Genomic DNA, 14,391 nt, shown 5'->3' with positions numbered 1-14,391 from the left:
TCTACATTTACACGACCGGTAGACTCAAAGGAGTAGAAACAGTGACATTCAGAACATCTATGTCACCCAAACCTAGGTATGAACGTGCAGCAAGGCCCATGCGAGAGGCAGCTGTTGCTACGTGATTAAGGATGGGGCTTTGAAGACAGACTGCTCGGCCTTGGATCTTGGCTCTTTCCCCTACTCGCTGTGTGACCTTGGGCAAGTAAGGTGACTTGGTTTCCTCATTTGTAAAATGAGGATAATCACAGTGTCTGCCAAATAGGTTTGTTGTGGGGAATAAAAGTGAGCTAAAGTTTGCATGCATGTGGGCTGGTACCTGGCATATGGTAAGGACTCCGGCACACAGATTGAAACACAACCACGAGTGTGGGACCCAGGAGGGATCGAAACAGAGACCCCAAAGCACAAAAGATGATGAATGCGATAGGAGGGAGTGAAACAAAGGAATGGGCAGAATGAAGGGAAACAGAAGATGGAAGAGAACATGAGGCAAATACCTGGCTCAGGGTGAGGCGATGACCTCATTGCAGAATGGGAAAGAGGACCGATCTAGGTGACCCTGTGCAAATCACGTGGAAACCCCATGCACCTCTGACTCCTTCCCTGCATAACAGAGGAAAGGCAGTAGAATGTACTGGTTAAGTACCAGCATCACCATTGACCAGCTATGTGACCTTGGGCAAGTCACTTAACCTCTCTGGGCCTTAGTTTCAAATGTTCCTTAGGGATATTAATAGTTCCTACCTAGTACATACTATGGGGTCAGGGAGTACGTGTTTAACTCAAGAGGTCTCAGGATATCAGTTTGCATGTTAAAGCATTGTATAAACTTCCAAGGAAACCACCCCCATAAATATTAGGGATTATTCTATGGCTTTCAGATTTATTTAGTGTTTCTCGTTTAGAGAGTGATATGGCCTAAACATTTTCTTTTTCTCCCCTTTTAACTGATTTTAAAACGAATTGAGAAGCTCGGTCAGTGGAGAGATTTCCCATCCTCTCTCTTTCCTCTCAGTGGGCTGACTTCCTAGCTCATTCTCCCCCTCTGGATAGCTGTAAAAGCAAGAGCCATTGCCAGGACAGCTCCTATCAAAATATTTTAGCACTTCTGCATCTGGTCCTGGCCATAAAATAGAAGCGAAGAAACACTTATGTAAAGCTTTCAGAGCCGCGAAGGAAAAAGGAGAGCACTTGTTTTATTGGCTCCCGTCATATATCTCCAGGACAGGAAGGAAAAAATAACCTAAAGATTTAAACCAAAAAGACATTCAGTGGAAGAAACGTCAAGATGTGACATGAGTACCAGCAACTAAGATAAACAAGAGTGGAAAAAGGAGTGAATGTTGTGGAGCAAATGATCTTTCCCCTGGGCTCTGTGTAGCTCTGTGCACCAAGTAAACTAATGAGCCGGGCCAGTGGGAGACCGCAATGATCCATATGCTAACACATCAGCTCTCCACGCAGTCCTCCCCACCCTGGCCCCACCGCTGCGCTGGCGGCCCACAGCAGCCGGTCTCCCCGGCCCCAAGCCTCTTCCTCCCATTTTCTTCTGCAGCCAAGTTCTTTCTGTTCCAACCCTTCTGGGGATCAAATAGAAAATGGATCAGAAAGACAACATTCATTTAATATGTATCCGGAATTTTACCATGTTCCAGCGACTAAGCTGGGATCTGGGTGTGAAGAGAAATAAGACAAGAACCCCCGCACTGGAGGAGTGATGGGAAAGCTGTGTGCGTGAGCTCACGTGGGGATGCTCTGAGGCACACCAAGGGGCTGTCACTCTCTCTGAGGGCTGTGGGAAAGACAAAAGCTTTAACTTGGCATTTCTTATATCTGCTGTCTCGTCGTTCTCATGATATCCCTTAGGAGGGAGGCGTTATTTTTATCACTTTATAGATTAGGAAACCAGGGCTCAATATGATTAAGTAAATGACGCAAGTGCCCGGATCTAATTCTGACTGCAGAGCCTCTGTTTGTCCCAGTTACCTTGTGTTGACATCAGACAGGAAGTGGCTGGTGGGACAAAGAGGAAAGAAGAAAGGGTGGTCAGTGGGAAACCCTAGGTGGAGCTGTGCATAGTACTTGGCAGAGAGGGAGGGTCCCTGAGAAAAACAGGGCAGAATGAAGAGAGAGATTCTATGGAGAAAGAGGGGGAAGCAGTGGGGTACTGGAGTCTCCCTTACCCACTCCCAGATTCTGGAATTTTCTAGCTGGTTTTCAGACCATTGGTAGCTCCATCTGCCATGGTGAAAAAATTTCAAGAACAGAAATTGCTAAACGTTACACCAGCATTCCCACTCCCACCCCAAAAAGCCAGTTTACCAGCACACCCTGGAGGGAAGGCATGGGCGAGTGCAGATGGTCAATGAAGCATCCTATATAATAAAAGGCTAATATGCAAATTGACCGAATGGCAGAACGACCAGTCGCTATGATGCACACTGACCACCAGGGGCAGACACTCAATGCAGGAGCTGCCCCCTGGTGGTCAATGCACTCCCACAGGAGGAGTGATGCTCAGCCAGAAGCCAGGCTCATGGCTGGCGAGCGCAGCGGCGGTGGTGGAAGCCTCTCCTGCTTCAACGGCAGTTGGATATCCCCCAAGGGGTCCTGGACTGCAAGAGGGCATAGGCCAAGCTGAGGGATCCCCCTGCGTGCACGAATTTCATGCACCGGGCCTCTAGTTTACACATGATACATTTCTTTGTGGTGGTGGTGGTGGTGGTGGGGAGGGGGAGGTCTGAAGTCTCAGCAACACACATCCCATCCATTCACATACCTCTGCTTCTAGAGATGAAAGAGAGTTCTGGGTGGAGGCCTGGTGTGTCAACGTGAACTGACTTTTCTTCCCCCTCCTTAACATGCTGTAGTAGCCAGGCTTCTTTGGATTTCAGATTGCGAGTGACAGAAACCAAACTCACACTCCCTTGAGCAAAAAGGAGCCTTTGTTTGATCAGGCACTCTAACCAGGACATGCAGGAAGGAGTTGGCCTCAGGGATCCCTGCGAGTCAGAAAGTGCTGTCAGTTGCCAGCTCTGGATCCTTTTCTCCCTCTTTATTCTTCAACTTTGTTCTGGGTGTTTGCCTCATTCTTTCCAATTTGCACAGGGGGTTTCTATGCAGAGGAGGTGGGAGTGGCCAAATCTCAAGTGGGAAAGGGAGGAAATGGCCACAGATATTGTCAAGCTGTACCTTCCCATCTTGGCGACTCTGGAGAAAAGAGACAGTTTCTTCCTTCCAGTGTCCAACTCCATCCTAGGGAACAACTGTGATGGTTCTGGCTTAAGTCATGCACCCATGTCTTGGCCAATCGCTGTGGTCAGAGGAATGGGAGACTCTGACTGCCTACACCTAGATGATATGCGTACCCTTGAGGCCAGGGAGAGCGAGGTTCTGTTTGGTTGACCCACCTGGTTTGGAGTAGCTTTTAAAAAAATAAAGTATAAAGTTCTGCATAAAGGAGGTCAGGGGTTGTCAGTCCTCATTTAAAGAGAGTGAAGTAACTGTATTTACACTGTGGCACTATGCGTCCGATGTGCAGGGTTAGGAGGGAGTGGCAGGGCAAAACATAGAATCAACTTTTAAAATGTCTGTCAGTGAAGTTTGGCTTTGTTTAATCAAAGAAGGGGATTGTTTGTCAATAGTGATTTCCTGATTTTTACACGCAAGCCTCACAATGAGAAAACAACTGAAATTAGAGGTGATGGGATGAATATTTAATAGATAGGAAGAGCTGATATGTTGAAAATGGGATGCTGATTCATAAATTGAAATACACAATTTAATTTATTAGAGGTAATCAGTAAATCTTTATATCCACTAATGGAATAAAATACAGATTGCATAGTCAGCACAATTCAGAGCATATGAACTCTGAGAATAATGCAAAACAATAAAGAACAACAGCTAAGTTAATTGACCATTTCCATTTTTATTAATTGGAGACCTATATGGCAATTACTTAAATTGGAAAGAACTGTAATTTGTGGATAACACAGTTAACCTTACCAGATATTTTCTTGGTAACACTTATTTTTATCCTATTTATATTATATTATTGTGACTTTTAATATTATAAGCCCAAGCAGTACACAACATCTCTGGGCCTTCATTTTGTCATCTGTACAATAAGGGTGCTGGAATGCTGGTCCTATTACATCATTCATCGGCAGTGGGGCTACAGGATTTCATGAACATTTTATTCCATTTCATGGAAGCTGATGTTGACCATAAGAGTGTGATTATTATCCATATGGTTGGAGTTCTAATTTTTCTTAATCAAACAGCCTTAATCATCATGTTGCTAAGTTTTATAGCATGCAAATATTATTCATTTGAACTTATAAAATAAATGTACTCTGATGTTTTAAAAATTGTTTTGACTATTGGGTAGAGCACCATGAAAGATTTTCTTGGAGGGAACATGGTTTTACTGCTTAAACAGCAACAACAATAAAATATTTGAAAACTGTTGAGCTAGAGGAGCTTCAAGGTTATGCTCAGTGCTCAGACTCTGAGCTTATATACAAGCAGCATCCCCCAGCTTCTCGCTCCAAGATGTGGCAGATCCAGGCCTTGCCCTAACCTAGCTCATCACCTTGAATTAAGACCCTCAAAAGACCAAGGCCCATCTCGTACACTACTTTTCACTTTTGAAAAATCACTTGAAGGATCTAATGGTCTCTTTGCACGTTTAAAAATGTCAAACAAAGGGAAAAGTTCTTACTATAATTTAATAAATTTAAAAAACAGGCTACAAAGAAATATGAATACCATTTTATAAAAATATATAGCTGGATCTACATAGATAAATGCCAGATAGATATAGATAATATTTATTTTTATTGACCTTACTACGCACCATTACTATTTGAAGAATTTTGTGTATATTAACCCACATTTGCCCCAATCACTCTATGAGATAATGTTATCTTCATCTTACAGATAAGGAAACCAAGGCACCACAATTAATTACGTAAGTTACCCGAGCTATATAAATGCATTGAAGGAAATTTCTGGAGGTATTTGTTCCCAAAGTTCTTGTTCCAAAAGACTACAGGGTGATATTTGTTCTTTTGCCTGTGTGTAATCTCTGAAAAAAGAATTTGTATACTTAGGCAACGAAATGAAAGGGGAGGCTGTCAGAGTCCCCATGCTCTTTTTTCATGAAAAGGGTCTCATTTGGACTCTGAGGGTAGAGTTGCCAGAATCATAGACCTAGCTCTATTTGAGAATGGGGCAATGATCTATTAGGACTCACAGATGATGTTTTTTTGTACAAATGTGGGACTGTAGCAATTCAGTTGGAGGGAAGAAATGGATATGCTAAATGTCCTTGGGAAAAACCCTTGCCCTTACAGGCTGTCTCCCTCTCACTAAGGGTGAGTCTTCAACTTGTCCTACCAGGCTGTCAGCGTCCAGCCCCAGGATTGCAGAAATTAAGTCTCCATTCACTTGGTTCAATGAGAATCAAAGATCTGGCACCAACCCATGCCAGTGTTGTATTGAACTGCTTGTTTTTGATTTGTGTTATTCATCTGTTTTAAGTCTCTGTTTAATTTCCCCAGTGAGATTGTAAACTCCTGGATATCAGTGACACTCTGGGAAATACTCTCATTTTTCCCAGAATGCATTAAGTACAGAAAGTGCTTGATGAATGGTAGTTGAATGGAATGGAATCAAATCTGTATGTAATGGTAGATTTGGGCAATTTGGAGTATTTATTTTTCTGCTTTAGACCAATGGGCAGCACATTGATAATTCAATCCATCACATCATGGTAGTGTCCTATGGAAAACAGATCACTTCGATATATGTTCTAAACAACAACAACATCAAAAAGGCCTGGCTGGTCTGCCTATGTTGTGCCAGGTCATGCTACAGTGTTATAAGTTACCTTAGAGAACCCACACTGCAAACAACAGAAGGGTCTTCTCTCTCTCTTCCATTCCCTCTCTTCCTCTTTTCTTCTGCTTTCTGAACAATTCAGTCCTAAAGCCATTATATGGGGCAGAGCAAGGTGGACATCTATTCAGATGGGTGGTCTGGTGTGGGGTGTCAGAGCCCAAGCAGGATGAAGATGGCAATGGATCTATTCATGGAAGGGGATAGTGGCAATGATAGGAAACTGGTTACATACAGGGGAGTTGGTTGAATAAATAAATATATTAAAAGTAATGGGTGCCAAGTTTCTCACTGTTGTATAAGGGAAAAATAAGGAAAGGGAGAAAATGAGAATGAACATTGTGGTGTTCAATTGATATTGGAGGTATCAGTGTAAGTTTACAGAATTCAATAAATATATATAGATGTGAAAGAAATTTAGATGTAAATATGTTTATGTATAACTATGCCTAATATATGTCTCTCTACATCTATGCATGTGTTTGTATATACTTACATACACACATATGCTTTTCCTAAATATTTTCCTGACTTTTTAATATTTTCAATTTCACATTTACTTCACCAGACATTTATTGTTGTGTGCAGCATGAAATGAGCACCACTTTTTTTTTTACCAAATAGCCAGTCAATTTCCCCAGCACTATTTATTAAATAATTTATCTCTCCCATTGATCTGAGATACTTCCATTTTCATATGTTATGTTGACTGCAAACATCTTTAAAAAGCAACCCTGATTGTCTAATTGTCTCATTAGCGACAGAGAAATGCTGACATATCTCTGCTGCCTCTCCTCTGACATCTTGCTGGGCACCAATAGCCTATTTCCAACTCAGTGTCCCATAAAGCATCCTTAAGCTCAACTTCCTGTTTGTCCTCATGTATTCCTGACCTCAGGAAACAGCACCCTCAGCCTGACTGCCCAACAGCAGACGCGGCTGACCCTCCACTCCCCTCTTCCTATTAAGCCTCTTCCCCCTCCCTTTCCTCTGCAGCTCCTTAGTTTAGACTGCCATGACTTTTCCCCTGAGCTATTGCAAAGGCTTTTTCATGTTACTCCTTCTACTCCATGTCTCATACTGATTTCTGAATAATGAATATAAATAATAAATAAGTAATATATGATATTAATAATAATCTGAGCCTGCCCCTTTGACTGCAGCTCAAAAACTCAAGTTTGTGCATAGCAGAATCCCGGCCACTGTAATTGAACTTCCGGCTGCTCTTTCCCCTACTTGACTTGTACTCTTATCCCTTGTACTCAGCTCCAGGCCTGGAATATGCCAAATACTCCCCAATTTTGTTTTTTTTTTTTTTTTTTTTTTTGCACAGCCTAGTAAATTTATTCTTTTTGGTGTTTTTTTAAGAAAATCAATCCTTTCAAGGTCCAGCTTCAACACAGCCCCTTTCCAGGCAGTGTTTCCCTAATCCTCCAGTTGGAACTCATTACTTCCCACTTATCTCCAAAGCACTGAGCTTGTTTTATACCATGAGTTTCATTATGCTTCACACCTTAGCTTTCAGATCAGGAGCCTAACCCTGAAGGCAGGACCACATCTTTGTTACGTCTGACCTCTGCCTGTAGCCAACAGTTTAGCCCACTTCCTTGGGCAGCTTGCTAAGTGCTTTCACTCCCTCCCTCCCTCCCTCCCTGCATTCCTCCTTCCCTGATAAATGGCAGTTGTACCCTAGGCTCTGTTCTAACACTGGGGATATTGTGATTAACAAGACAAGGTTCTTGTCCTCATGGAGCTTGAATTCCTTTGGGATTCTTATTTAATCTTATCAAACTCTAGGACAGTGGTTCTCAACCTTCTGGCCCTTTAAATATAGTTCCTCATGTTGTGACCCAACCATAAAATTATTTTCGTTGCTACTTCATAACTGTAATGTTGCTACTGTTATGAATCGTAATGTAAATATCTGATATGCAGGATGGTCTTAGGCGACCCCTGTGGAAGGGTCATTCGACCACCAAAGGGGTCACGACCCACAGGTTGAGAACCGCTGCTCTAGGACATAGGGGCTATTACTCTCTCCCTTTAAAATATCTATCTATCTATCTATATATAAAAGCCTAATATGCAAAGTGTCCCCTCAGGAGTTCAACCGACCGGGAGTTTGATCACTCACTATGATGTGCGCTGACCACCAGGGGGTGGCACGGAATGAAGGAAGGCCCTGGCCGGCAGCCGGCAGCTGCTAGGGACTCTACTGGTGCACGAATTTTGTGCACTGGGCCTCTAGTCCCTCAAGAATGGCCACATATTTGATAAGTGGCAGAACTGGAATTCAGATTTGCATGGTACTAGTTGTCCCCAACACCATGCCTTGCAGAAAACATTTGTGGAACTGAAAAGAAGAGAGGAAAACAATTTTGTGTCCCTATTTAAAAACCATGACCACCACCCCCCACCCCCTCCATTTGCTATCTCTGTATACTCAGGAAGTAATTTAAAAAATGAGTCTTACACCCAAGTTGGATCTGTATTCTGAGGGCCCATATTGCTTTATTACAGAAAAGTGAAGAGAAAGAAACTCACATTTATTGAGGTAGACATATCTGCATACTTTGCTTTTTAAAATCTTCACAAGAACACTGGGAGGTATACACTGTTGTCTCCATTTTTATAGGTGAAGAAACAGACTCGGGGAGGGAGGTTTAGGTTTAAAGAACTATCCACAATCACATAGCTATTTCTCAAGTTATCTTTTAAATAGAATTTTTATCAATGCATATATAGAACTTATATAAATTAAATCATGTTTAAAATGTATACAGGGAAGTTGCTATTTAAAGGTTTTCTATAAAAAGTAGAGTATTCAATAAATGGTAATTGGATTTACCGATTTGCCATTTTGGGGGGGAAAGACAAGTAAAACTGGATTCGGATCTCACTTCTTATGGCAAAATAAGTTCCAGATGGATCAAAGATTTACATGTAAAACATGAAATCACAGACATCCTAGAAGAACACATGGATGCATATTTTTATAATCCTAGAATGGGCAAGACTTTAAAAAATATAACACAAAACCCAGAAGTCATAAAGGAAAAGATGATAAAATTGATTACATAAAAATTAGAGTTTTCTATAGCAAATTTCAATCTCAAAAGTAAAAGGTAAAGTGTAGACCTCAACAAAGGACTGCATATAGGGTGTTGGAACTAAATCCCCGTTAGTAATACAGGATTGCGTGCTCCACATGTAGATTTTGCTTGACAACTTCGTTAGTAGACAGCCGATCAAAACCAGGATCAGGGTCTGTATTCTATATCCTGGACTATCTGTTTCCTCCCAGTCTCAAATTACAACTACAGTTGATCCTTGAGCAACATGGGTTTGAACTGCACAGGTCAATTGGAAAAAAACTCTGAATTACACTCAACTGTAATTCACAAATTACCAGTTGGGGACCTAAATGTAGGGAACCTCAGTGGTTGTGTGTGTGTGTGTGTGTGTGTGTGTGTGTGTGTGTGTGTGTGTGCGCTTTTTGAATGTGTGTGTGTGTGTGTGTGTGTGTGTGTGTGTGCGCGCGCGCGCACTTTTTGAGGCTTTAAAATGGAAGGAATTGATGTGAAACTGAAACATGCGGCCTGTTTGACAGGACTGATTTGATGGCTCGGCGTGACCAGATCCCCAGAATCCCTGCCCCTCCTTGAAGCTGCGTCTCAGTCATAGAAGAAGAAAGAAAAGCAAGTGTGAAAAGGCAGGTGAAATCTATTTGATTCCTGTCGGAAATGGATTTTCTGTGCAAGGTACTACTTTGCTATTTTTAAAAGAAATTTGGTTGAAGGGAAGCCGTGACTGAGTTTATGTGACTTCCCTTAGAAAACTTATGGAATGTATTAATTTAGAAAACATTAGGAACTGGGTTAGAAGTCTGTGGGGGAATATCTGTATATTTGTGTTACATTAAAATTTGCAAAGTGCATATCTTCTAGTTATCTATTTGTTAGACGTGACAAACCTGGGCTTATTGGGGATGAGCAATGGACTTTTTTTTTTTTATAGCCGTGTTTTTATTTTCCATAGTCATTTAAGTTATAATGAGACTTTTTGAATAATGATGAAGCTTTACCAGTACAATAGAAGATAGGTGTTTAGGAAGGCCATTAACCTGTCCCAGTGTAGTCATTTTTGCTTTATAATGGAACCTCAGTTTGTGTGTGTGTGTGTGTGTGTGTGTGTGTGTGTGTGAGAGAGAGAGAGAGAGAGAGAGAGAGAGAGAGGAGAGAGAGTTGAAAGAGCAGCACAATTAAAGAGCTATAGCACCTTGGGGCCCAGACAGCTTTGTTGTGAGCCTGGAAAGATGGTTGAGGAAACCTCCTTCCTAGTTCAAAAATTATTCCTGAGCTGTCATAGAACCCTGAGAATGAGACATGGCACAGGAGGCGACAGTGACATCAGGGCGAATCATCAAACCTGGATCCTTGAGTAGAGGGCAGGGGAGGGAGAGTCCCAAGCACACACGATTGAGGTGGGCAGTTTCTGAGTGCCAGCTTCATTGGCAAGCTGGAGGGGATGTGTACACACATTCTCAGGAATTCATGGGAACAGTTAACGAGTGGAGCCCAGGAAAGACTGGACTTCATGGCACATGAGCCAGGAGAGGGAGCGAGGGCAGGAAGTGTGCTCACAGCCATTGCAATGTGGGTGCAAATGCCCGTGAGGCCCCACAGGTTGGTGAAGTCTGAATATTGTTGCACTTCAGGGTTCGATCCAGGGTTTTTGTGAATCCTAGTAATACATATGCAGCAAGGACTGTTCTTCCCTCCTAAGAGTTGTAATTGGTTGGTACTTGGAAACGGCAGTGATATTACAGGAAGCCTAACACACGGAAATGGGTGTGGGTCTCAGTTCGGTTGTGAGTGCCCATGAAGAGGGAGGAACCTGAACTTAAAAACACCCGACAGCCTTCTTTAAAGGCCCTGGAAAGGGATAAAGTGCTTGGCAAGTTTTTCAGAAAGGGAGAAAGCAAATGCAGCCTCACTAGAACTTAATTACTTTGCATCCCCTGGCGAGATAAGTGCCTGGAGAGTGTTGTTTTGTGTTTTGTTTTTTTAACCCTGCCTTCCCTACCTTAGATACTGAGTTTCTGTAGAGACTGAACCTCTTCCTAGATCAAGGCAGGCAATGAATGTCAGACATGACCAGAGTCCTTGGGTCAACGATTACCCAATGGGTCTAAACCTATGCAGGCCACCTGCCGCTTGCACATAGCTCATGTTCTGGGGCGGAAGGGTGGAAACCATGGGGGTCAGAGGCAAAAGCTGATGTGTTCCTCAAGAGTATTGCCACATGCCCTGGACGGGTAGTTCAGTTGGTTAGAACATCATCCCAATATGCCAGGGTTGAGGGTTTGATCCCCGGACAGGGCACTTACAGGAATCAACCAATGAATGCGTCAATAAGTGGAACAACAAACCAATTTCTCTCTCTCTCTCTCTTCCTCCCTCTCTCAAAAATCAGTCAATAAAACTTAAAAAACACATGTAAACTCTGGCTAAGGAAAACCACGTAGACACTGCAAAAACAGCAGGTACAGAGGTAAAATAATAACAGCACCAACACAACCATCCCAGTAGCTCACATTTACTGATTGCTTACTAGGCGTCAGGCACTGTGCAAAGCACTTTACAGGCATCATCTCATTTAGGAAATTGAAGCAGGTGAATGGAGAGCCTTAGAGGCTGGACATTTGAGGTCAGAGATACCTTAAGTCATGTGGTACTTCAGTAAGAGTGGCTAAGTGTCTGAGAACTCTTGAGCAGTTATTTGGGAGTGTTATCAACTGTAGAGCCATACAAGCAAAATTGCTAAATCAGTAGTGGGCCGAAAAATAAAACCAGAAGTTTTATAAAAACGGGAGACCCTGTGACAGTAGAGAAGAAAATATAGATCAGGCTCACTGGGAACAGGCAATGCTTGGGGCTGCCTTGAGCAGAATACTTCAATTAAAACTCCAGCAGCTGGTCTAAGAACAGGCTCCTACTTCCTTCCAGCTCTTCAAACCAGGTTCAGGAAGCCCGGAGTCACTCAGACACTGGCACAGCCACGGAACTGCTAGAAGGCCAGGGCCTTACCTCAGATCCAGGGCTTCTGAGAAGACCTGCAGGTGGCCTCTTGCCCCGTCCCAAGGCTGTCTTCCAAGAAACAACATGGGGAGTGGTGCCCAGAAAACTGTGAAGCAAAACTGCCCTTAAATGGGTTATCAGGACTGCATACAGAAAGACTGTGATCAAGAAGAAAACCCATGCTTACTCTTCCCACGGAGAGTCAGACATGGCAAAGTGGCCCACGACACGAATTGGCTCTGTGCTTCACCATAGCAGCCACGAGGCGTGAAGGAGGGATTTGGTGTGCAAGTGGTGCACCCTCCTTCCGCAAGGGTGGATAGGATGATGTGGTTTTAGCATAAAGGCTTTCCCCTCGGCACTCAAACTGTGAGTGCAAGGCTTGAGGTTTTCTGAAGCAGCAGTTCTCAACCTGTGGGTCGCGAACAATGAAAATACATCCTGCATATCAGATATTTACATCACGATTCATAACAGTAGCAAAATTACAGTTATGAAGTAGCAACGAAAATAATTTCATGGTCGGGGGTCACCACAACATGAGGAACTGTATTAAAGGGTCGCGGCACTAGGAAGCTGGAGGAAAGGAAGAGGTGGGTGTGGACGGAAGTGACTGTGTGCCTGAAATCAAAGGACAGGAACCAAGAGCAGCTGCACGGGTAAGAACCTGCTCCAGTTTATTCAAAGTGCCTGATTCACTCTGTGGGCTGCAGGCTGGAGCAGAGATCTGGAACCTAACTCCCAGCCTCCACCTGTGCAGCCTGAAGCCCAGAAGACAGGCGTGGGAAGGAGCCAAAGGCTTCTACTCTTGAGGTTGTCTCAACTGAAAAATCTGAGAGTGCCACTGCCAGGTGACAAGAGAGGGTTAGGAGAATGTCATTCCCTGGGACCAAATTTCCCCTCTCTGTGAATGGGACTGAGTGGCCTTCGGGGGAAATAGCATAGAAGGGAGCTGTATGACTGACCCTTTGCCCTTTAGGGGGAAAGTTTGCAAAGACCGAATTGCTTGGGATGAATAAGATCACCTTCAAGAAGGCCTAATTAATAAAATATCAAAGTCTTGAGGTCCCATGACCTATATGCTTCCTCATGGCAGAGGTGGGCAAATGGGGTTAACAAAAGGTGTAGATTTTTGCACTCTGCATAGATTAATTAAACCAGACCACTGTCCACTGGCCCCAGACTGCCTGAGGAGAGGATTGTCAAAATCCTATGATTGAAAGGAATAAAATGAGACCATGAAATAATCTGCATAAAATTTCAATTGGAGAAATGTGGAAGCAGCGTGACTTGTGGTTAGGCCTAGATGTTGTTAACAAATATACTTTGAAAACTAACATATAATTCCATAAAGCAAGACAATAACAAAGGGACTGGCCTGCACACGGCCCTGGGGACCAATCCCAGCTGGTGCCACTGGGGTCGCCCTCTCTGGAGGGGAGGGGCGAATGGTCTGGCGGACACGTTTGCGCCCTGGGTGGCCTTTTCCCAAGTTCACTTGTCCAGAGGCAAGTCTCTCCTTGGAACCGCAGGAGAGCAGAGTACCAACTGCCATGGAGTCATGGCAGGACAGGCCTTTAGGACGTTCCTTCCCCTCTTTGACCGAGTGTGACTTGAAAGAAGTGCTGCGGAAACTGTAACCGAAGGAGGCATTATGCTTCCAGAAAAATCTCCAGGAAAAGTATTGCATTGCAACAGTAGTAGTTGTTGAATGGGGCTCCAAAGGAAAGGGTGGAGCGACTCAACCAGTTAAAGTACAAATCAGAGATAAACTTCTACCAGAATATGGAGCCATTCAAGTAGTTCTAGACGACAAGGATTGTGTCTTATTTAGAAATGGTGACATTCTTGGAAAGTGCAGACTGAAATAATCACTTGAAATGGCATCATGTGAAGCCCATTCCACTGAAGCTCTGAACTCTTTCATCACGTAAATAATTTCTGTGTCTCTTTTATAATAAACTAATGATCCCTGTTAGTTGAGAACTCTTGAGACACTGGCACAGCATCCCCTCCCCTCTCTCCCCCCGCCCCCCCAAAAAAAAGGAAGAAGAAGAAAATAACAAAGGTTGATGGCATGAATCTAGGCTGGTATTTCCCTAACTTTAGTTGTTCCCATGCTACCACCTTCAACATTTTGGCCATTTCTTTGTACTTAATGTTTTTCTTTAAACTTATCATATACTTACACACCCGTTTAAAGAAGAAAACTTTGTATCATGACTCTAAAAAGAAAACCAGTATCACTTGGCATAAATCGGAGGTAACAATAAAAAGTACTTGTGTAATGAAAACCAAAAGAATGTTATAAAACACTAGCTAGATACTACATCCCGAAGTCTCAGCCTGAGGCCAGCTCTCTCTTTTCAAAAGGGAGATTAGCAAGTGACAGACCACATGGAAA

The 14,391-nt window shown here is 43.2% G+C and overlaps 1 pseudogene; it reads left to right on the top strand.

Annotated features, from left to right (window-relative positions):
• The first annotated feature begins 13,548 nt into the window (after positions 1–13,548).
• On the top strand, positions 13,549–13,858 carry LOC102256445 (annotated as a pseudogene).
• Positions 13,859–14,391: the final 533 nt, after the last annotated feature.

Source organism: Myotis brandtii, unplaced genomic scaffold (assembly GCF_000412655.1).
Source record: "Myotis brandtii unplaced genomic scaffold, ASM41265v1 scaffold131, whole genome shotgun sequence".
NCBI classification, from domain to species: domain Eukaryota; kingdom Metazoa; phylum Chordata; class Mammalia; order Chiroptera; family Vespertilionidae; genus Myotis; species Myotis brandtii.
The sequence above is the reverse complement of the archived record's forward strand: the minus strand, read 5'-3'. Positions and strand labels throughout refer to the sequence as shown.